The 25836-nt window shown below is 36.9% G+C and overlaps 2 long non-coding RNA genes across 3 annotated transcripts in view; one reads left to right on the top strand and one right to left on the bottom strand.

The window, feature by feature from the left end:
- Positions 1–25836, bottom strand: part of LOC150083016 (uncharacterized) — a 256002-nt gene that overhangs the window by 116848 nt on the left and 113318 nt on the right. The window contains exon 1 of one of the 2 annotated variants that reach the window (XR_016547151.1): positions 3367–3496. The exons of the other annotated variant lie outside the window; for it this stretch is intronic. This is a non-coding gene — a long non-coding RNA (uncharacterized LOC150083016). Of the gene's footprint in view, positions 1–3366; positions 3497–25836 lie in introns of those variants that run through there. 2 annotated transcript variants of the gene reach the window in all.
- The window catches only part of LOC150083017 (uncharacterized), a 109758-nt gene that overhangs the window by 33540 nt on the left and 50382 nt on the right, over positions 1–25836 (top strand). The window contains exon 2 of the long non-coding RNA XR_016547153.1: positions 14178–14271. This is a non-coding gene — a long non-coding RNA (uncharacterized LOC150083017). The remainder of the gene's footprint in view (positions 1–14177; positions 14272–25836) is intronic.

Raw genomic sequence — 25836 nt, 5'->3', positions numbered from 1 at the left:
TTTCATCCTCTCGACCTTCCACCCATGCACGCTATTCAGTACTATAGGTTCTAATACCTCTCGTATTGAGAATTTCGTTTAAAAAAAAAAAAAGAAAAAAAGTCACTATCACGGTTACCAATCTGTTAAGAGTATCTGAAAGGAACCACTTTCCTGAATACTTTTATGAAAAAATCTCACCCGTCAAGCCTTTTCACATGGTATGGAAGGATTGCTATAATAACCAAACCTCGAGATATGCACATGTCGACCTCCATGATTTTTTGCCTACGTATTCATTGTCATTTTGTTTACATTCTATAGTATTCGAAGTTGCAGTCGCATATTTCCACCGGTTACGGCGATATATTCTATTGTAAATATTCATTGTTTTAGAAACGAGGACAACTGCTGATTAATTGATTCCTCAATATCTCGAAAAATATCCCAAATTCTGTATATTCAGATGATATTCTTCTGTCTACTGCGGGCTGTATTCTACAAATATACTTTTTAATAGCATCCAAAAGATGGTAATAAAAACCAGTTAGCGATACCTATAGTTCTTCAAACACGTACTTTTTTTTTTTTTTTTTTTTTTTTTTTTTTTAATATATACATGCATATCCTCATAGGGAAAAAAATCGTAATTGTACTTGAAAATAATATCAATTTCAAACAGAGTAAGGTTTATCTACCATGTCTTTTTTCACATAATATATAATTTTTTATTTTATTTTCAATTTATATAAAAGTTATGGACAGAAAAAAACAAGATACACGATTTTCTACTTCAGCTTTTAAGATTATTTATGGGAGAAAATTGATTTTCTCAAAATATGGAATATCAAGTTGTAATGAAAAATGATAGTTAATTATTCTTTTAGAGCAAAACCTGCTCCTATTTAGTAAATCGGGACAGTGATATCGCTGCATAGTTTTTAACTTCATATTAAAGGAATATGAACTTATATTATTTGAAAGCTATCGAAAGTAAAATATTTAGCCAGAAGAAAATGGCAAACTAATCTACAGCGAGCGAACTGCTACTTTATTAGGTTCAATGCTAAATACCGTGGACTCAGTGAGGTGCCAAAAGTACAGAAATGCTGGTTTCTGTTGACTCAGTGCATCATTTTTTTTTATACAGGTGCTAACTTAGATGCCACCACACTAGGATGAGTTCACTCTTATGTTCCTGAAAAATAAGAGTTCTGTCCTTGTGATATGGTGCATTATCCTTTTTGAAAGAACCCATTCCTAGATGGTACACTCCAGCCATGAAGGGATGTGCCTGGTTGACAGATCTTTTCAGATAACCTGTCGCACCCAAATGTTGCTCAAGTGGCGCAGTATACACACGAAAACACTCCCCCACATCATTAAGTAACTATTGCCACAATGGTTCCATGAACTCATGCTGTTTTCGGCATATTCTCGTCCTCTCATCAACGTGAAACAGTGAGAACCGGGATTTGTCGCGCCAGGCAACGTTTTCCGATCATCTACTCTTGCTTTTTTTTTTTTTTTTTTTTTTGCTAAAAGGAGTGAAACCTCCATCCGTGACAAGGTATGACGAATTGGACGTTCTGAAATGCCTCCTTGGTTATTATTTGACTGTAGCTTTTCAGAAAGCTACAGTCAAATAACAACCCCCTGTAGAAGCCTTTTAGCTTTCGTTGATCGCTGGCATCAATGGGTTATTGGACCACTCTTGAGATGCAGTTTCTCCGATATTTATACCGAGTTGTGTGACTTTTAAGTCATTCAACTTGCACCCAATTTCACATATACAGCATCCCTATGTATCTTCCGCCTGCTTTATATCGTGTAATACGAACGTGTTATGCCGTTAGTGAAGGAGAGCTCCATTTCATGAAAAGTAGCCGCTCATTGTATATGATAACTGTCCATCTTTTCTTATAGAATAATGATTGCAACATATACACACCCCAGTTATCCAAAACAATTGAGACCGACGGATTTTCGATAATTTATTGTAAACGCACATTTACAGTATTAAAGGGAAGCAGGAAAAAGTGAATGTGAGACGATTACAGTTATCTGTATTTACGTTTACACGTGTGTTATAAATACTTATCCAGCTTTAAAATATAGGCAACTTTTTTATGCTGTAAGATTCTCCAAACACAACTAGTTCGCTTTCAATTCTTGATTTTCGTAGTACTGTCTGTATTATTCAGAATGAACAGTGATACTATTTCCTTCTCTCAGTCTTCTACCAATACTTCAATTATTCCTACATAGTTAAACTCTCCCATTCAGTTATAGGCCTGACATAGCCGAGTGGTCAGGAGCGCGATTGCAGTAGTACACGCTGAGTGGACCGTGGTTCAAGTACAGTATTGAGTGCTAAATACGATTAATATTTGTATTGATTGATTTATTGTAAACTCCACTGACCTGATGGTCGTGCTGGAGTATGAACAAGGAATTTTTTTTTTTTTTTTTTTTTTACATCTCGGTGGTTCTTTTGCTGTTTTTAGGCTCTTTGTTTTCCATATACATTTCCTTATTTATTAAAATTAAATAACATTCTTTGTAAATTGTTTTCATTTTCTGCCATTATTTATTCAGAATGTGAACAGTGCCGGGCAGTTCTGACGTGCAATTTTGAAAATATTAAATAACTTATCCATAATGTGGCGGTACAGTAAAAGAGTAAAATGGTAATATAGATTCCATCATAGTAGCTTCAATTTTTCTAATTATTTCCCCATAATCTTAAACGCCTCAAATAATGATAAATCTTAAATTTTATTAAATTACTTTAAGATTTTTTCCCAGTAATTAACACGTGCTCTTTATTAAAATTTCCAAGAGAGAATTTAAAACGCTTATCACAGTGAAAAAATTTAATACTGATATTTTGCAAATAACTAAAAATACTATGGTTCTCGACATAATGCTGCGCTTGAACTCCAAATCGATAACAGGTTCTTCTATTTCACGCATGAAAGATTCTTAACTAGAAAGACTGCAACTTTAAACTACGTTCAATTTTAATTATTCCGTGTGAATAATGAATTTTAATTCAGCTCATTAGAAGACTGTGAGCCAATTAAATTGGGTAAATTCCTAATATTTCACAGTGTTGCACTGAACAGTTTAAAGCAAAACCAAACTATTTAGTTTTGTTCTCACTATTAGAGGATCTTTACTCTTGATAACTTTTTTTACAGTGAATAAGAGCACAGCACAATCTTTTAGCTACTGCATCGCTCGAATTTGTGTAACCTTAAGATTAAAATAAGGGGAACCTGACACTCTTCAGTGTATAACTGTGTAGTACATTGTGCATAAGAAAACATCGCAAAATTAAAAAAAAAAAAGTTCTACGCACAGAGCAGAATAGTCAGCACATACTTTTTTTCTTGATCAAAATTCTTTGGCTTGTTCTTCTCTGAAATTTGTGAATAATTAAATCGATATTTTCATAACGTCTTTAATTTTCAATGGTCGCCTCAGATGGCTCATTTTAGCAACTAATTTTCTATCTTTTATGTACACAGCTTCTTCACTTATACAATGGAAGGCCTCCAGCCGTGATCCCATCATCGTGACTAGATAAAGAAGGAGCAGATCCAATTACACGCCCACACATCAACCGTACCACTGGATCTCCCATGAAACATGTTGCAGCTGTTTCTATACATACCCGTACACATGCATGTGTTGTGTCTGTAGCCAACCAAAAACATCTCCCCGTCAATGCCTCTCACAGCTAATTTATGAACAGTGGACAATAAATATTTTCTCGCGAGTGGGAAGCACTGAATGGCTCCATAGTGTATTCGACTTGGACTGCACTGCTGAAAAATGAATAACTAATTAGAGGGATGTCCTGTCTGCTGGATTGTATCGTACTCACTGTTCCCTGGGATTTATTACACCCCCTTTTTCTTTCCTCCTGTCTTGCACTTAACAACGGGAAGTTGATACTTTTGAATAATAACCAGTTATTTTTTCTTTCATAAACATATCCATTCTGTCTTCCTTTCTCAAGTCCTATTTTCCTTCTTTCACTCTTAATATCTTTGTTTCATTTCTTTCTTTCTTTCTATGCACTTTAATCTCTTTTCCCCTAAGTTGCAATAGATACTACTTGCGAAACTTATGAGCCGAACATGAGTATTCTTTCAACTGAAAAATAAGGGAAACGATATTCGTAGTCACGTGGGAGTCAGGGTTCTTCTGTTGATCTTAATTTAACTAAACAAGCAGAACGTGCTCTTGAGGTAAATGCGGTGAACCGAAAAGGCTAATAGAGAGAGATTGAGTGTAGTCCCAGTCGATATATCATCGGTAGTTTATGCGCGCCTAGCTGTTTAGTTTCAACAGAAATGGCTCTACATTTTAGGTAGCAAACCAATCCTCCCCAACACGCACACATTCAGCTTTAAGCATTCTCTGCCCGTTTTTCCTTTTCTTTATTACTCTCTCTATTGATTCGTCATCAATTCTCTCCTAACCCTTCTTACTACTTGTCGATAATCAATTACTTGGTGTTGGATCATAATAAATATATAGTGTAGCTTACACTTAAGCTAAACATTTACCGGTGAATCGGCAAATTCTTATTTTTGTTATATTATGATTTAATAGACTCCAAATCCGCATGAAATTAAATATCCTGCGATACTGCAAAATATACCTTCCGACGCACACACGGGAATTTGTGTTTTACTGTCTTGGAGGACACTGAAAAGAAATATTACAAATAATGATATCACACATTCTAATTCTATCATGGAAATCTCTAAGCACCAGTTCTCAGGGACGGCAAAATGGTCCCATTAATACTGTGACCATTTCGTAGTTCTGAGAGAATTTTCTTGATTAAATCCAAACTCTTAAAGGTCTTGACATGGTACTTTCCAACACACACGTGTGTTTCATGCCTGATGGGTGAGAACTGCCAGAATTTATTTTATTTCAGAGTGCAGGGGCAACCTTCCTTCCTTCCGAAACTCTGCTCCAAGGTACATAAGTGAACTTCGAGTGGGTGAAAATCAGTGGTGCAAGCAACAGTGAAGGGTTGGAGGCTTCAGGAAGTCCGAATCTTCCCAGAAAATCCTGAAAATTATATTTGTACAGTAAACTCTCAAAAATCTAGGCTACCATATACAGAGTGGTTCATATGCAAGGAAACACGTTTGAAAAAAAAAACTATTTTAATTAATGCTAGCAGATATAACAGAAATTGCATACATAAATTTTACCTGTTCAAAATTGTAGTCTTTTGGGCATAGAGCGACATACAGCAAGGCACAGTTCCTCAGAAATTCTTTCAGCAGTCAATAGTTAAGAGAATTTTCTCAAATTCTCTAACTATTGACTCCTGAAGCTCCAGCAGAGACCCGTACTTAATAGTAAATACTTTATCCTTTAAGAATCCCCACAAAACGTAATCACAGGATGTTAAATTCAGGGAATGCTGTGGCCATTTAATAGAACCTCCGTCGACCTGGGAATTTTTCGTCTAAAAATTAGCGGACAATTTTTGTATAGTGAGCTGGTGCTCCATCCCGCATGTAAAAGCAGTGGTGAAAATCGATTTTGGACTGCATTAATGAAATACTTTTGTCTGTGTCACAGTTCCCTCACAGAAAAAAAGGTCCAAGAAAACTACTCTCTAAATTCCAGCCCAGACTTTCAAGCCAGGAACGTTTAAATCCATGTTAAATAATATATGTTGGTTGTTAAGACAGTGATAAATACAGTTATGGCAATTAACTGTTACATTTAGTTTTAAATATGGGCGTTAACGCTCATGGCCAAAAACCGTTCGGAAAATTACAATTTTCTATCGGGGTCGTCCTGATTCAAATTTTTGTAACAACATGGGTTTATCAACCGTGCATTTAAGTTTATTTATGATTTTGTTAAATCTTGTTTAGGCATCTTAAGTTCTAAACTTTTGATATTCTCTCGTGCTAGTTCGAAATTGACAGCTGTCTTTGAGATACCAGGTTTGGTAGATTGTGCCCTTCCCACTTCTTGAATTGGCTTGCAAAATTCTGCAGCATTTTCATATTTTACATGCCACTTTACAATTTCAGTTCTGTACATTGTATGGCTCATAGTACTTTTCCTATGTTCAAATTATTCTGAAATAATAAAAAATATATTATAAACTATTTTTAAAATAACTTTTACACCAGCAGTTCTTCAAAATAGTTTCCTTGTTTACGGACCACCTAGTGAAAAAGTCAGCAAAAGTATCGAAGGGTTCACCATAATATTTTTCATGTAATATATGCTCTGGAAATTTTTGAATATTTCTCGGACAGTATTCAATCTTACAAGGATAGTGAGACATAGGCTGATCGGATTTTTTTTTTTTATGAAAACCCCCAAACACGAAAGGTAGCAAAACCTATAGTACTTAGTACCGTGTATGGGGGGGAGGGGGATGCCGGAAACTTTCCTCTAGAGACTAAACATGGGTTTCATCACTTCAAGCCTCCAATAAGCAAAGTGGTGGTATTTCACCGGTTGAGTTAAAAAGAAAACGTGGAGAGTGCCAGATTCTTGCATTATGTTCCATTAATAATTTCCAAACAAACACCAATTTCTTTCTATTTTACATATTTTATTTTATCCTAAATAACAACTGGTTAAGATGTTGACTAGGGGGTGCATATACAAAACATACATGTTACATTCTATTACTGTATGCAGTTAAGCTGCATACATATATTTCTTAGACGGTATGTTATTATTACTATGTATTTGCAACGTATGTAATCATTTATTTTGCGAGATATTCAATACTAGTTCACACTATGGTATTTAATAATACACGAATATGTGTTTAATTTTTAAAACGATTCTATGGCTGAAATCATATCGCACCTCGTGTTAAAAAAATATTGGACATCCGAACTTTATTTAGTAGGCAAGTATGTTACCCATTTGACCAATTTTGCAGTTGGGTTACCATTTTGGCTTAATGACGAGGTTACAGGAACCAAAGCTGCTGTCCTATCTAATAAAAATAACGAACTACACCTGAATACTTAGGCTATATCCATAACCTTAAAAAATCTGGAACGTGTTGTCTCCGAAGATGCCCGCTTTACTCCGGGGACAATGTAAAAGGAGACACCAGGTTCCACTATTTAATATAATAACTTAACGAACACAGGCCTGAGGCCAAATAACTAAAAATAAGCAGAAATTTGCTCCAAAACATGTAACTCATTCACTAGACGTGTGAAAAGCTGCTAGCCCTATAGTCGTTGTGAATCCCTTCTCCTGTCATTTTTATGCTGAAAAGAGTATTAAAAAGTTGCCCGTACTTTTTTATGCAATCAAAGAACAGAACCTGCCGTTGCATACTTATTGTGTTATGGTCCAATATAACACTAACCCTTGTGAACCTGAAAACGCACCTGGACTGCAGCTGCCCATACCCCAAACGCGCCTCCGTAGCCAGGTGGGAAGGAGCAGCAGTGCGTAGCACACGCTTCTTGATTAGACCGGGGTTCGAGCCAGTCACCACCAAATACGGAGGATGCGGAAAGGTCAGGGAATAGCCACCGCGTATTCCGGAGCAATATGGCCTTAGTTGCTAATGCTCCTAAAAACCAAATAACAAACAAACAAATACCCCAAACAGTCATCCCTTTATGAACACATAATATCAAAAATATTATCCGTGTGTTGGGAATCCTGTGATTATATCCATAAAGAGAGCCTCTTTGCCTGTGGTTATGGAGTTAAACAACATTTCAATTACTAGATCTTGTGAGTATGGGCTAGGCACACCCAGGGTCCTGAGCTGGATATCATCATGATTCATTTCTACTTCTCTTTCTCTCTCAGGGTAATTCAGAATTTTTTTTTTTTTTTTTTTTTTTTTGGCTGGTGCAGAATAAGCTTCAGGCTTCCTTGCACCATACGGCTAATAATAATAAATAATAATAACATCATCATACCAGGCTACCATATATGAGTATAAATAACATGATGCGAAGACCCCACCCATCCTTTAAATTACAAAGCCTACAAAACATCCCTGTCACTTCCTTCTTTTATTTTTTGGACCAGCACAGGTTGTCTCCCCATGTGTTCCAAAAATAACCGATGTTGAAAATAAAGCGGAGCTACTATTTTTATTACACCAAAAAAAAAAAAAAAAAATGCCAAGTAGGAACAGTGCTTTAGGTTTACCAATTTGCGATCTACATCTCGATGAAACGTAGCTCTACTAGTGGAGATAGGTTCTCTATACAACCAGATGCGAACATACGTGGAGATTTGTCTGAAAATCAGAGATGGGTAAAAGCATTTAAAAAGGCGTTGCAATCACGTTTTAGTGAAAACGCAATACCGATAATATAGGTAAGAGACGACCTCGTTAATTCTTGATTATAAGACCATTAAATAAGACAATAGAGACAATAGAGATGAGGCAATCGATATGTGAGAATAAACAGATTAAAATTACCTTATTTCATGCTTCATCACTAGAGTACCACCATGCATACCATACTTATCAGAATTCTGGTCTTATTCTCATGTGTAATGAGTTCGAAGTTTCAATAGGCCTGCTGAATTACTGTGTATCAGAACTGAAGATAGTGATGACACCGCGGTCTGTAAAAGTTGTCTAATAAGTTTAACATCAAATCCCAGCCCCCTTCTTGCTTAGAAGCATCCAGACCAATCCGTTGTTTGCTGTTTTGTAAGACAATAACAGTTGCTTTATTGGACTGTCTGTTAAAGCTGATTAACGAAAAATTATGTTTGAGTTGCCACGTATGGTTTATTGAAAGTGTTTCTAAATGGGGATTACAACAGAACTCTACGCTACCTTAAAAACAAGACAGCCGCTCTGTAACTACTTAAATCCGGTGGAAAATGTCAGGTATACTATGTCTTCAACTGTTTCTATAAGAACAGTGGAAAGCAATGTGGGCTCTAATACGATAGCATCCAGTATCGTATTGTTGCTAAGGAACTGCTATTTTAATGATAATTCACTATGTTGAATTGAAATCCAAATACATGTTTTTGTAGCTTACATCTAGCAAATGCACAGTTTAAGGGAGTGATTTTAGATCAGACGTCTTGGGAAGTAAATAAATCGAGAAAAGACTTCCAATATTAAATGTAGACGAATAGAATTGGGACTGACTCAAAAGTGACAGTTCTCATTGGACAATTTCTAATAGGTAAGGAGGAATCATGATATTCGAAGTAATGTAGGGCCAATCTTTCCGCGGAAATCGATGTGTGAAATAATTCTAATATTAAATGTAGACGAATGATTCTGAGGATTGAAGATGTTTTAAATTGTACATATTGTGGCTAGGGCATTGATCGGCCTTGCCTCAGGTAAAGAAAAGAGAATGGAAAACAGTTTAATATTGAAAGCATGTTTTAATAGTTAATACATTGAGAAAGATGGCCGGAATCGAGATGTAACGTTCCACAGGCAGACTGCAACCTCTTGTTTATTATGTACCAGGGACTAAGTGTATTGAAATTGCTTAGTTGAGCTCGCGGGTTCAGGTCTATCAGCCAGGAGAATTGGGAACTAGAGACAAAAATGTAATGATATATATATATATCGAGAGAGAGAATGAAGTATTCTTACACCAAGAGGATGGTCTGGACGCAGATAGAAGACGCCATTAAAAAAAAAACAAAGTTGTGTTCCACCAAAATTGTCAATAAACATTAACAGTTGTATAAGAACTGGCATAGGTATGAGTAAAGTTTTAATGTATTTTAAATTGAATATTAAGGTAGATTGCATCACTTATTGGTTGGCTGGATCTTTTAGACTGCATGAGCATGAAAAGTATGTTGCTGTGAGTTGATGTTCTATGAGAGAGAAAATATATAAAAGCTTAACAGAACAGGATATTAGAGCTGGAAAAGGAATTAGAAAATGTGAATTGGAATATCATCGGTTTGGCTGAAACAAGAAGAAGAAATGAATCACTTATAAGTTTATCAAGTGGAAATCTGCTGTACACCAATGGAAACAGTGAAAGGAGTGAAGGTGGAGTTGGGTTTCTGGTCCATAATGATTTTAAAAACAACATTTTGGAATTCAAAAGTACATAACCAAGGGTGTCAAGACTAATACTCAAGATTTCTAAGAGGTACAAGCTAAAGATTATAATGATTTATGCACCAACATCGAGCCATGATGATGAAGAGGTTGAAGGAATCTACACCGAAATTGAGAGTCTTCTAGATGAGCAGAAAACCCACTACACTATTATTATGGGGGACTTCAATGCTAAGGTTGGAAAAAGGCAAAATAAATAAAAGAGGTGAAAAACTTGTGGAATTTGCAGAATCTCAAGGACTGTCAGTAATGAACACTTTTTTCAAGAAAAGGGTGAACAGAAAGTGGACATGGAAGAGTCCAAATGGATTAACAACTAATGAAATCGACTTCATCCTCACTAACAGAAGATGATGTTACCGTCCTGAATAAGGTAAATGTTGGAAGTGATCACAGAATGGTAAGATGTACACTTGATATAGATGTAGGAAAGGAAAAAACTGACTCGAGTAAATAATACAAAGGTCTTTGAGATAACAGAGGAGGAGAAAAAGCAGTATGTACTGGAACTTAAGAACAAGTTTGAGCTTCTGCAGACTGCTCAGGACCAAGATATCGATGAGGAATACTACAACTTTCTGAAAGTGATAAAGCCGAAGAAACCTATAGGGAAAAAGAAATCCAAAGAAGAAAAAATTAGTCAAGAAACACTTGTCATGATGAACCGAAGACGACAAATGAAGAGCAAGAAAAATACTGACAGGGAGAAAATTGAGTATACTGAGTTATGCAAAGCCATTAGAAAGAGACTCAGAGAGGACATAAGAAGATTTAACACAAGAAAAGTGGAACAAACATTAAGGGAAAACAAAGGATTTAAATTAGTAGCCATGAGCAGTAATACAGAAAGACAAATGATACTGAAACTGAAGAATAGCGATGGTGTACTTATAAACAGCAGAGAAGGTATAATTCAAATAGCAGAAGACTACTATAGAGAATTATACAAGGAGCGAGGGAATGATGCCAGCAGTGGGGAAGATGGATTGCAAAGTAGCAACACATACGACATACCCGATATTCTTCCTGGTGAGGTAGAACATGCATTGAAGAAAATGAAGAATCAGAAAGCCCCGGGGGAAGATGAAGTTACTGTACAGTTTTTAAAATTGGGAGGAAGAGATATAACACAAAAACTAGCAAGGCTCTTCACAAAGTGCATTAAAAAAGGTGTGACGCCTAAGCAGTGGAATAATGCAATCATAGTTTTGCTGCATAAGAAAGGAGATAAATCAGAAATTGGAAATTACAGACCAATTAGCTTGTTATCCCACATCTACAAGTTGTTCACAAGGGTCATTACTAACAGATTAGAAAGAATACTTGATGATAATCAACCGAAAGAGCAAGCTGGCTTTAGGACAGGATTCTCAACTATGGATCACCTTCACGTAATATCACAGCTAATGGAGAAAGCAAGTGAATATAAAACACCATATATGCCTGGCATTTGTGGATTATGAAAAGGCATTTGACTCCATACAGCATAAGGCAATGTTTCGGGCACTGGAAAGACAAGGCATAGATACCCCACATATTATGATTTTGAAGAAAATATATGAGAGTGCTACCTCCTTTATTAGACTAGACAAAGACAGTACGAAATTTAAAATCGAGAAAGGAGTTCGACAAGGAGACACTATCTCCGAAGCTGTTTACTGCTGCCCTTGAGGAAGCTTTCAGAAGATTAGACTGGTCACAGAAAGGAGTCAATGTGAATGGAGAGTACCTAAACCATTTACGATTTTCAGATGACATTGTGGTCATAAGCCACGATCCCAAAGAATTACAGGAAAATCTTAATCAGTTATGCACAGTTAGTAAGGATTTTGGACTAAAGATGAATATGGCTAAAACAAAAGTAATGATGAACAAGAATGCCACAGAAAGGGAAATAATGATTGAAGGAGCAGTAATTGAAAAGGTGGAGTCATATATTTATCTGGGATAAGTTATTAGCTGTAATAATGATAAATGGCTGGAAGTCAAGAGAAGAATAAATTTTGGATGGATAGCATTCAGGAAATATAGTCACATACTGAAGAGCAATATCCCAGTTTGTCTGAAACGTAAAATAATGAACGAATGTATAGTCCCCACCATGACTTATGGAAGTTAAACTTGGGCACTCACCAAAAGAATGGAAGAGAAGCTGAGAACTACACAGCGAAGAATGGAACGAATTATATTGGGAATCAGACTGTTAGATAAGAAGAGAAACACATGGATTAGGCAGCAAACTCAAGTAAAGGACATTCTTATCAAAACTAAAGAACTAAAATGGTCTTGGGCAATACACATAGCTCGAAGACATGATGACAGATGGACTAAGAAAATAACAGAATGGTACCCAAGAGGAGCTAGAAGAAAACCTGGAAGACAAAGGCGGAGATGGATAGATGAAATTCATGAGTTTTTGGGTAGTAAATGGATGGCCAGTGCTCCAAACAGAAGGAACTGGAAAGTTTCTGGAGAGGCCTTCATCCTGCAGTGGATTGAAAATGGCTGATGATGATGAACAGAATAGTTAAATGTAATTAGTAAAGAGCGAAGATAAAAGACATTACAAAGTAAGATAAGTTGAAAATAAGCGTTATAGGTAAGGATAATTGGAAAATAAATTTGATTGAAGGAAGTGATTAAGTAACAGATTTGTCCTTGTGAATTACTGGTGTATGAATTTGTAGGTAATATCTAAGATAGGTATGATGTTATTTAGCGATAAAAACTTAAAATAAAGAAGAATTAATTGTGCAAGTTTAGTATGAATTGATTCACATTTATTTAGAAAGCATTATATTGGCAAGACACTTGACAGACCTTGTACAGCTATAAGAATCGGATTTTACATCGGAAATATATTATAACGATAGTGTTCATTAGATATTATGAAATGTCAGATTACCTATCATGAATGTTTGCTTGATAGGTAATTTCTATATTGAATCGTTAAGGTAGGACAAGAGAATTTTGAGACACTAATGGTTAAGTTGCATGGTAATGTTAAGAGCATTTTAATTAAATAACGAAGTGATCATTTATTGGTGATGGTTCCCTCTTTATATGTCAACCTCAAATGGCCATGAGATGCACATTTGTTTTTTATAACAAATTTGCACATTTGTTTTTTATAACAAATTTGCAGTGATGATTATATTTGATGGCTAGCGATGCTTTTCGAGCCTTAGTATCACAAACGTTGACACTAATTCAGAGAACAATACTGAGGTGTACATAGATATACTAAATAAGAAAGATGGAGAAGAAATACATAAAGTGGTATAATAAAACGTCAAATCATATCCTCCTCCCATAGTTCGGACACGATAAGCCATCTGTCCAACGATTTAGTTGTATTAAAAAAAAAATGTACATTCTGATGTGGGCTGAAGAAACAAATGCCTTATATTATATAGTTTTAAAACACAATATCAAGAAACGTTTTAAGAGATTGTTTGGTAATACGCATACGATAGGTTTTCAGCTGTCAGTGGGGATAAGCACGAGACAGTCCATCACTGGCTTAATATAGTACCTGAAGATACTGCAGTTATGAGAAAATGAAAAATTCTTTCCTGCTTATCTAATTTTTTTCACACAAGAACTATTCCCATCCTCCATTTTATTTTAACTTAAGCCTATTTTTCTTGTTTGTTACTCAATCGGGACTTTTATCTATTATATATGTTACACCGTGATTGTGAAGTTGACCAGTTCATGAACTGGTGGGTTCCCTTAGTCTTTATAGCTAGTTGGGATCAAGAATAACCTCAACAGTATGTATTTATGAATACGGTATACAGTTACATTGTACCGAGACATAACAAGAGCAGTGATTGGTTGCGTTTATTCCTTTTTTTTGGTTGGATTAATCTGGAACGCTATACCGTATGTTCGAATGTGTGTGCTAAGCTGCTAATTACCACAAAAAAAATAATAATAAAAATAGGATAGTTTGTATTCGGGAAGGATTCAAGCTGGAAAAAAACACGATTAATATATATTTTTTTTCTCGCTTGAATCCCTCCCGAATAGTCATATAAACTAACCTAGCATTTTTTAAATTTTTTTTTTTATTAATCTTTAGAATATGAGGCGCAATCCCATGGATCTTTGCAACTACAGATGATGGTCACGTCTAGCTCCACCCACCGTTCGCTGTGATTGGAAGATCTAGTCTTGTGAGTAATTTCCCGCTTTTTTGTTGAATGCGTGAAAGGTTACAGAAGTGTGGTATTTTAATAGATTCCATTTTTGTATCGTAAAAAAAAAAAAGTTAGGTTAGTTTACGCAACTAATTCGGGATGGATTCAAGCAAAAAAACTGTGGCCGTGGACAATACTGTACACTAAAGAACGGGCACAGTTCTTTGCTTGAATCTGCCCCGAATTAGTGCTGTAAGGGAAGGAAACGTTCGAAATTGTTAGTCTACTGAAAACATAGATCCGCTTTACCAGCCTCTACATAGTATTCCTTCCTGTTAGCAGTAGTCGTTTGAGAAACAGCAAAATCGGTGATTAGCATTCTACGTAATCAACCGCTCGACGGAGCTAGCCCTGCCTATCACTTTAGTCGCAAAAGTTTATCGGATTACGCCTCATATTCTAAAGATTAACCGGGGTTTTTTTTTTTTTTTTTTTTGTTTTTTTTTTACTAGACTTACACACTAACCTAAATGGATACTACCGTATTAATCCGAATAACACATGATTCGAAATTGTACTCTATCACAAGTTATATACAGTTATTTAGTTATAATCATTATAACGTTGTTAATATCGGTGTCCTTAGAGTTTTCTTTCTAATAATAGTTAAGGCCATTCAGTTTTAAGAGTTCAATGTTTTATTTTACTTAATATATTATAACTAAACAACTTTTGTGGCGGTTTGGCCAATAAGCAGTTTGTATACTCTAAGACATGTTTATTCGATATTAAATGGCCAATTCAAGGAATGGACAAAAATTTGCCCATAATATGTATCAAAACAAAGTTGATTCCCCCCCCCCTACAAATGTTAGAGCAAGCGGGAATGGTTTACTTTTGGGAGATGCACTTTTAAAATTGTTTCGTCCATCTGATTTTCATGTATTTCAACGACGCTAAATAGATAAGCTGTTTTTCATCGGCCGATATAAGCTTATATAAGGTTCTCTGTGCTTTTATTTACATTACCTCAATGATTTAACTTCACCTCTAGTGTAGGATAAAGTACATCAGTGACAATACTACATTTTGTTATAATTCGTTGACTTTTGTAGATGTTTTTTAAGCCCACAGTTTATAGGTGTTCAAGTATTTGACGTACAGTCAAATACTTGAACACCTATATTATAGCGTAGTCCAGTGGTTTTCAACCGGGGTGCCGCCGCAACAACATTCCAGGGGTGCCATGTAATTTGGGTTTAAGTTACTTAAACTTATTATTTTTTAATTTATATCTTTATTTCATGGTGATCTATAATTGATGTTTACTTAGTGCCTCTATATAAAGAATAAAATTATATACTGTATATATATATAATTTCTATTATGAAATGTAAATTTTTATAATTATATTATTATAATAAATAACATATATATTAAGAAAAAATATATACATACAATGATAACCCAGTTTAATATAATATAATAAAATATATAATACGTAGCAGTTGCTTTCAAGACTAACGAGTCTCTTATATAAGGGATATAAGTCTTGAAAGCTACTGCTACTTATTATATATTTTATTATATTATATTAAACTAGGTTATCATTGTATGTATATATTTTTTCTTAACCATGGACCCCAGTACACCAGGCCCATTCGTTACAACATATATATTTTTTAATATTATGTATATATATATATATATACACACACACACAGAGAATCAGATCTAACAGGCAGAAAATTGAGTAGGAGTGCCGTTATTAAAAAAAGATTGAAAACCACTGGCTTAGTCGATTCCCCATCACCATTCTTCTATGCATATGCATACATTCCGATTGCAAATAACTTTGCAACCGATTGCGAATAAGTAGGATAACTTCAGTTACCCTACTTATTCGAAGATTATAGATCTGATTTCTTTTCTTTTTGTGTCAAAATTTAAACGTTTAGAATAAAATAAATTGCCAGAATTTTTCACGTTAAAGAAGGAGAGTTGAATAGCGGGCCAAGACTGGTTAGGTTATTAAAATGCTAGTTTTCGTCCCGTTCATTGCGATACTCATATTCTGTTGTTACCTATGAGTCATCTTTAAACATCACATCCCTTGTCAAACTCCTGCTGCACAACTTCTGAGTACTATCGTATCCCGACTGCCTTCAATCTCGTGTTGTTCAACTTCCTCTTTCACTGCATTCCGAGTTCCACAATTCTTTTCCTTCGTCCACGGAGGTATTTGGAGGGCGAAGGTCATCAAAGGGGCATCGAGACATTAGTTTCGGTGCCACTTGTGATGCCATTCTGTGTCCCTCTCCTTCAGCATCAGATGCAGGATCTACCTTCACCATCCACTTCCTGTTCTCGTCATTTTCGTATGGTCGATCTCCTCATATTACCTACAGCGACAGTTTCCGACGAATTCTATTAGAAATGCCTGCATACACATGATAATGCTTATTCGTACCGCGTTTCTAATAAAACCCGCATGACATCCCATATACACCGTCAGTATTGTACAGACAGACGCATTACTGGGTCAAACGATTTTTAACACGCCGAAGTGTTAATGAGCTCACCAAGCAAGCCCAACGTTTTTAATTAACGCAAGTCAACCACTAACTACAACTGCTTTAATAACAGATACCTCTCTGTTTTCACAAATGAGGTCAGTGAAACGCCTACCTCTAACTGAGGTCATAAGTCTTAACTCGCTCTTTCCCCTCTATCGCCCCCTTTCTTTTCGTTACTGTGGTTCGATTGTTTGGTTCAGTGATCTATGATTTCATTGAACTCCCACATTTGCTGTTCATTGTGTACAACACACTGAGGACTGATCGGAACAAAGCCCACGTTTGTGCAACAACATTCAATTCATCATCCTTTTGTGGATAATCAGAACATATATACAATATCTCAAGTAGTATGAGCCATAATTTCCACTTTGAGTTTGTATACTTAGAAATATGTCTAAGAGGACATATTTCTAAGTGGCAAACAGAGAACAGGGGATGGCGATTTGGGGTCCTGGCACACATGTTTAGAAGCACTAAAATAAAATCGTCAGGTAGGCTGGAGTAACAATAATTGCATTTTTCTAAACTGTACCTGGATAAATCGGTGGTGTTTTTTTTTGGGGGGGGGGACTACAGTTTCAGTAATAAATTTTAAGAAGTTAGATGACCAGTGTAGTTCTGTAAGAATACGAAATAGCTATAGGCAAACCTTTAGTTCCCTTTTTTTTTTTTTTTTTTTTTTTTTTCAGCGCCCAGCCAAACGAAAACACGAAATACTGCTTGCTTTGTATGGATATAGGGAAGAGGCTGGCTCGATTTGCGTGTTATGGAAGGTTTAGGAGAAGGAAGATTGTGTTTGTAATATGTCTGTTTTGTAGGAATGGAAACTGGGACTTTTTAGAGAGAGAGAGATTCTAATTTTTTGGATATATAGGAAGTGATAATTTTTACATGCAAATGTCAATTACTATTAATTACTATTAGGTAATTACTATTAAGAGGAAAAAATAAATGACAGTTTTTGTCTCGGTTGGTGTTTTGTGCACCAGGCTTATTCGACATTTTGGGTTATAGATAAATAAATAAATAAATTTTCTGTTTATACTCCGGGACAACCAAACGGTCGGAGGAGTTCACAAGATAGACAGCATACAAGAAACAGCACCGTATTCAGCAGTCACGGGCTTGAATCCCGGTCACTCAAGGCACGTGTACTTATGCACCCGACCACTAGGCTACGGCGGCCTTTATGACACTGGTATTTTTTCTCCTGTTTTCATTAATGTGCGAGTTGCCGTTAAATGGGATTGTTTGGTGATAGCTGATGCGTGCGTGTATTTCAGTATTTTCTCCGTTTCTTTTAGTTATCCTAAGCGAGTATTTTTGTTTTTTTAATACGGCAAATATATATATATATATGTCAAATAATTTTTTAATTTCTTGTAAAAAGGGATTAGCTATTTACTGCATCAATAGAATATTATATATAACATATATATATATATATATATATATATATTCATTCCTTGGTCTTATAGTGTATAATGATTTGTAATGCGCATACATAAAAATAAGTATACATAATATATGGTTGCCATGAATAAAAAAAAATGGTCCACGATAAATAATGTGATTGTGTGCGAAAACTTTGCTGCATTCAAAGCCTACTCCTTTCCTGTTTAAGTCAATGTTCTGGCATCTTTCGAATTCACCAATTTATGTAAGAAACTGAAAATAGGGAATTTGTCCCGTGGCATCAGGGTTACGTACTCCAGCTGGTCAAATTGATTTTGGAGAATGGGCGAAGAGACCGAGAGTCGAAGTTTACAGAGTAACATTCTCATAAAAATCGTGAGAGAGGGTTCGACGAGGTATTTATCTCTGGATCAGAGCTTTCCAAAGTGGTCTTGGCGTCCAATCCCAAAGGGCGTCGACAATTTTGGCTTCATATTAACATTGTTTTCACTCTGATTTCCTTTCACCGCATATGTCGATATAATTACTGAATAAGACATTAAACATTTACGAGAGTTATTTGTTCCTATTCGGCAGCTGAGCTCTGGATGGTTATTTCTCTTTGAAAACTAATAACTGTCGTAGTCGAGTTCAGATTACTTTGATTAAGTTTGTGCTTAGCATATCTTTGTTATTATTGTTCCTACATGTTTCTGGCCAGAAACAATGGAATCTGCGTACCACTTACTATCAGTTAAAAGACAATAAGAGTGGGGTATATATATTTTTGGCACATACGTAGTACCGACAACAAAAAACAGAAAGCCCTGCCCTAAGCTGATGGAGTGACGATCGCCGTTAAGGAACCTGAATGCAAAGATTAAGAAGTCTGGCAGGTGTCAATATCACATGTAGTCAAGTGAACCTTTCTGTCTAGATGAAGACATCTTTCTTAACAATAATAGGAAATCCATCTATACTGCAGGTGTCTGGAGAGAATGGAGTCAATTTCCGAGGAGACAAGAACATTCCAGAGACCCATAGACACATTTGAATGGAGGAGCGGGGTGTAAAGGAATACACAAGATGGGCGTACTGAACAGACGAAGCTTAAGCCAACTGTCATATCAGTTCACCATAGGGCATTATGAAGAGGTAATTCTCATCTTGAGCACCAGAGATGCAGCCAGTGAGATTTCTCTCTACTTCCATCTCCGCCTTAAATTTGAAGCACAGTAACCATGTTAACGCACTTAGTCAATTGAGTCCACAGGAAGCACCTTTCGTGACGAAATCTCTATTAGAACGCGGCCCACGAACTTCAGTCGTTTTTCAGACGCTAAACTGACATAACCACCTGCTTTAGGAGCAGATGGGGTGGAAAGTTCTCTTTAAGTACATGGAACGAATAGGAATAAGCGACTGTTTTTAAGAAAGCACTGTTCGTGGTTATCAGCAGTATTAATGAATTGAAATTGAATCCCGCCTCCAACCGCATGCAGAAATACGCAGTACATGTTATTTATGTAAACAATAACCAGTTTGTTTTTCTGTCAAAGATTCTTTTTCTCCCCTATACTATACACACTTCACATCAATAATTCACGCGCGATGACAGCTTAATAACCCCTTACACCTGGCTATTGTTATTGTTATTTGGTTTTTAGGAGCATTAGCAACTAAGGCCATATTGCTCCGGGATATGCGGTGGTCATTCCCTGACCTTTCCGCATCCTCCTTATTTGGTGGTGACGGGCTCGAACCCCGGTCTAATCAAGAAGCGTGTGCTACGCACTCTGCTCCTTCTCACCTGGCTACGGAGGCGCCACTTACACCTGGCAAGATGAAATGAAGACAAATACAAAGGTGGCATTTCTGCTTTGAAACAGGCAACTGTTTTTAATTTTTGTAAGAATAATCAGAGAAAGTAACCGAATTCCAATAAGGAGATTTGAACTTCTTTAAGTCATTCTACAATTATAGTCGCAATTGACTAAGCCAGTGGTTTTCGAATTTTTTTTTTTAATAACGACACCCCATAAGTAACTTATTTTTTTTTATGTGGCACCCCTACTCAATTTTCTGCCTGTTTGATCCAATTATCTCTCTGTATATATATAATATTAAAAAAATATATGTTATAAGATAGTTATTACAATAATATAACTATAAACAAAATTGCAATTTATAATACAAATTTTATACACTATAAATAAGTTTAAGTAACTTCTCAAATTACGTGGCACCCCGGTTGAAAACCACTGGACTAACCCAATAGAAGGGCGCTTCCGTAGCCAGGTGGGCAGTAGCAGCAGTGCGTAGCACACGCTTCTTGATTAGACCGGAGTTCGAGCCCTGACCACCAAATACGGAGGATGCGGAAAGGTCAGGGAATGACCACTGCATACCCCCTCGGAGCAATATGGCCTTAGTTGCTAATGCTCCTAAAAACCAAACAACAACCCAATAGAAGAAAAATGTGTTCTGTGCGATAAATTTATAACACTGAGATATTATGGACTCTGATAAGTTGCGATGTTTTAGAACAACTGGCTTTGGCCGCAGTTGAATAAGAACTCGTTAATATTCCTGCAAGACGGATTTCCATTTCCGAACTGTCTTTATCAGTCTAATGTTTTAATGTAAGCCAGAGGTTTCCAGTGTGGGGGGAACGTGTTGTCTTTTTTTAAACGAAATATGGATAAACCATTCCACTAATCCAGATATGAAACATATTTTATTCAATCTTCGAGATTAAATCTATTGAAGTGTATACTTTTAGGAAAGTATGTATACTCATAGCTGAATTTTATGTTAAATCTTTTTATTTACTCTTGTTTCGCAAGATGGGGACGCAAAGTATAGAAATTTGGGAACCTGTGATATAAGCCAATGAGTGAAGTAATTTTCAAGGATAGTATTTATCTTTCATCCAAGATAGTGCTTTATTTTACGTGGGATTTCACGGATGTTCCATAATTTACTTTATAATTATTTAACGTCTTTGTACATATCGAGCATAGTGTCTTTCTTAGATAGCTATGAGCAAACTGGGTTTGCTGCTTAATGTGCATCAGTTTCATATTGGCAATTTTGTCCTTGACTTAAAGATAGTGCTGAGGAAAATTTTGGTCAGCAAAAGGACTGGGCTAAGGCGTTATTAATGTGTTTGTTTTTAAAGGGCCGTGCCTGTTTCCTGTACTATATATTCGGTGTATTCAGTAGGACCCTGCAAAAAAAAAAAAAAAAAAAAAAAAACATGAGAGATACAGAAGAACGGTGGAGGAGTTTCTGTTTTGTGTGCAAGCAGGCACACAAAACAGCGCCCCTCCAAGCGTGTGCTAGTTATAATGTAATCATAACAAGGCATTTCCCCCCCTTGAAAAAGCCATGCACCATTTCGTGGCCCTGAATTTATGCTTCCCTGTTGGCTCATTACACGGGGCTTACTGATGTGCCTAGGATTCTATCTTCAAACATTTAGGCTTATAAAGAATGGCCAATTAAATATGTATAGAAACAAACAAACAAACAAAAAAAAAGTTCTTCATTTGAGATAGGTTTGCACGCACTGTTGTAATCCATTTATGAAGTTAACTTTATATACATAACCTTTCGAGAGCACCAAACACTCTATCTTATATTCCTTAAATTTACACGTATAATTCTGTTGTTATACTTCTTTGTGGCCGTTCCGGCCACAGAGGGTCAAAGAAGAAGGCATCGCATTCAGCAATCACGTAGGGCGACTGCTAAAAGTTTAGTTTTTAATACAGCATGTGTGATATATAATAATTTCTGGGGCCTCTCAACAGAACTATATTATTTGTAGTTGTCAGTATTTGTATACACTGTGCTGCCACTTTATTACACCCCCCCCCTGCTATGCACACAAATCGTTTGTCCCACAACCACAGTTGTCGATATAAATGCAGCAGCACGGTGGAAAAGGAGTGATCTTACGGACTTCGAACGTGGCATGGTAATAGGTGCAAGACGTACTGGACAAAGCATCTCTGAAACGGCAGTTCTCCTGAATTTTTCACGCACCACAGTTTCAAGGGTGTATCGAGAATGATGCAACGAACAGAAAACATTCTCTCAACGGCACTCCTGTGGAAGAAAATCGCTTTATGATCAGAGAGGTCAGAGGAGGATTGCTAGAATTGTGCAAGCAAACAGACGGGCCACAATGTCGCTCAATCACGTCAGAATACAACCTTGATGCGCAAAACAAAATATCGCAACGGACCACTAGTCGCACTTTGTCACGAATGGGCTACAACAGCCGACGGCCACATCGCGTACCTTTGTTATCAATGAAGAACAAGAGAGCATGCCTCCTGTGGGCACAGCAACACCAGCACTGGACAACAGTTGCTTGGTCTGACAAGTCGAAGTTCCTGGTGCATCATGTTGATGGAAGGCTCAGAATTTGGTGAAAACATGAATCCATGGACCCATCATGTCTGACGACTACAGTGCAAGGTGGGGACAGTGTTATGGTGTGGGGAATGTTTTCTTGGCACACGTTGGGTCCATTGATACCCATAGATTCATGTCTGAATGCCACATCGTTGCTGACAGTTTATCCTCAATCAGATGGTTACTTCCAGCAGGATAATGCGCCGGTGCACAAAGCCCGAATCACTATGGTTCCAGGAACATGATAATGACTTTTCTTTGCTGTAGTGAGCTGCTCAGTCCGTGGATCTCAATCCTATTGAACATTTTTGGGATGAGCTGGAAAGGGCTGTTCGCTGCAGGCCTACACCTCCGTCGAATCTGCGTGAACACACGCAAGGAACTGCTTGGCGTCTCCGTTTCTTGATTAGACCGGGGTTCGAACCCGTGACCACCAAATACGGAGGATGCGGAAAGGTCAGGGAATGGCCACCGCATATCCCCGGAGCAATATGGCCTTAGTTGCTAATGCTCCTAAAAACCAAATAACAAACAAACAAGGAACTGCATGGCACACTCATGTCTGCATGGTACTCCATGCCTGCCCAATTTTCAGCATCTTATTCAATCTATGCCTAGACGAATTCAGGCTGTTTGAAGGCTTAACATGCTACCAGATAGGTGTACCTAATAAAGTGACAGCACAGTGTATATGAATTATACATGAAGGATTTAGATTTAAGAAAAATAAATGGCCACGAAAGCGAGAGTTTAAACTTTAAAATCCTAAAAAAACATGTAGAGAACGAACAGAACTCTCTAGAACCACTTTACAAAGCTATTAGACCAGCTAAATACTGGCCCTAAGTGAATAGGTATACGCTGCCTGATGAAAAATCTAGAATTACGAATATAGTGCGCGCGTACATAAAATGACGGCGTATTCCCACTCAGAAGACCGAGAACAGCAGACATATAGAAGTATACATGAGAGAAGACTTCGAGTAAACAAAAAATTTAAATAATTGTAATAGTTCTCGTTAAATAATTTTTAATTCGAAAGGGAAATATGTACTAAAATCGAAGCACCTCAGCGCCATTAAAGAGGAAAGATGTAGTTTATAAGAATGGAATAACGAGTTGAAGTATACTTATCCTGTCTCGATCACGGTAGAAATAATGTAATGTTTAGTACAGTATTGGTGATATAAAAAAGAAAAAGGTCAAGCTTCAGTTGACGGATAGACGAAAGGCAATATTCCACAAGCTGAAGTGCGATCTTTTCGTTAGTAACAGACCACAGCATTAATGAAAATTCCAGGCCAGAGCTCAAGTATTCGACACTATTCAGCCAGATGAATTGGATCCGGAAACAAACGAATTTCGTTATAAGACGCACCACAAAGAAAATATGTAAGATATGTATTATTTTCTATAGTTATATATATCAGTTCTCTTGAAATGATAGAAAAGAATATTTCAGATTCTCATAAAGACACAGTTGAATGGACACCATCGTGTAAACGAATAGAAGAGATTTAAAAGGGAAGAGTGATTTTGCAGGCCTATGAATAATAGGTATGATGTCATGTAGTGTAACGTTACATTTTCACACTTGACTCCAAAGGGGCAGCAAGAACATCACTGTCGGTGGGGAAATGGATGCCATCTAGGTATCCATTTTCCAAATTAGATGAGAGGCCGATGGCGCTAGATCTGGTGAATATGCGGGATGCTCCAAGATTTCAAAGCCGCTCTCATACAGTGCAGCCATGGCAATGACAGACTTGTGAGCAAACGCCTTAGCTGAGTTTTCCTCAGGTTTTTTTTTTTTTTTTTTTTAACGCAAACGCCTCACACGGTTTTGCGTAGTCTGGCCCTGAAGGTTTCTTTGGAGGGGAGATGTTTGTTTGTTGTTTGGTTTTAGGAGCATTAGCAACTAAGGCCATATTGCTCCGGGATATGCGGTGGTCATTCCCTGACCTTTCCGCATCCTCCTTATTTGGTGGTGACGGGCTCGAACCCCGGTCTAATCAAGAAGCGTGTGCTACGCACTGCTGCTCCTTCCCACCTGGCTACGGAGGCGCCTTGGAGGGGAGAAGAGCTGTGCTGTATTTCGTAAAAAGAAAGTGATGGACCCACGTCTCATTCATGGTCACAAATCTTGCAAGGAAATTTGCTGGATCTTCTTGAAAACAATACAAGATGTTCATTTAACTTGATAACGCTTGTGGGACTAATCACGCAGAAACTTTTTTCGGAGCGATAACCTCTGTTATTATGTGGAATACACGTTCAGATGAGATGCCCATGACGCTGGAAATATACCGAACTGTCACTTGTCGATCATGCACACTGTCAATAAATTCTGGAGTGTTGCAGTGCGAGTCATCTTCCAGGTTCCCTCCTCCCTCGTTTAAATTTTGCTTCCCGTGGTGCAAGGGTTTTTTCCAGTATCATTAAGGATACCTTAAAGGTTTGGAGGGACAAGGGTAATATAGATACGCGTTTATCCGATAATATTGGTCAAAGAAACGCGTGCACATACCTCAAGAGTTCTTGTTTGTTCCCGCAATAGATCATATTAGATAGATGTTCTGAGGGTACAAACTTTTCAAATGAGCAGAGAGCTAATGCCAAGGAAGCAAGCATTAAATAACTTCAAGGGATGTATCAGAGTAGTTAACTATACAAGAACACTAAGTTTTAATTGCTTATATAGTAATGTCAGAAGTGGCGTCAATAAAATGAGTGAATTCGAACTGCTGGTTAGAACTAGTAACGCTGACATAATTGGGCTTATGGAATCGTGCTGCCACCTGGAGATAGGGGATGATGAGTTTCAGTACGGTATGTAAAATGTATTTAGAAAGGGGTGATAGGGTCATGCTTCTTATCAAAAGCAGCCTGAGCGTGACGAAAGCTTTCCCGGATTCAGACGTTTCGTATGTTAGTATAGAATCTGTATGGTGTGAGAAAGTTCGAAGCAAAGGCATAATGGCAGTGGGAGTAATCTACAGACTAAGTGATTGTGATGAGAGTCTCAACGTGCAAATGGAATGGGCAAGTAAGCATGAAGGTCTTATTATGGGTTATTTTAATTTGTCTCTAATTGATTAGAGAAAAAGATTTAAAATCAACTAGGATTTAAGATAACAAATAACATGAAGAACCCTTTATGTTATTTGTTATCAACGTGTTAGGGAAAAGGTATATTCTAGAC

This window comes from Mastigoproctus giganteus, chromosome 7, assembly GCF_048544385.1.
Source record: "Mastigoproctus giganteus isolate SK-2022 chromosome 7, ASM4854438v1, whole genome shotgun sequence".
Lineage (NCBI taxonomy): Eukaryota > Metazoa > Arthropoda > Arachnida > Uropygi > Thelyphonidae > Mastigoproctus > Mastigoproctus giganteus.
Note: the sequence above shows the minus strand (reverse complement) of the source record. Positions and strands in the feature narration are given on the sequence as shown.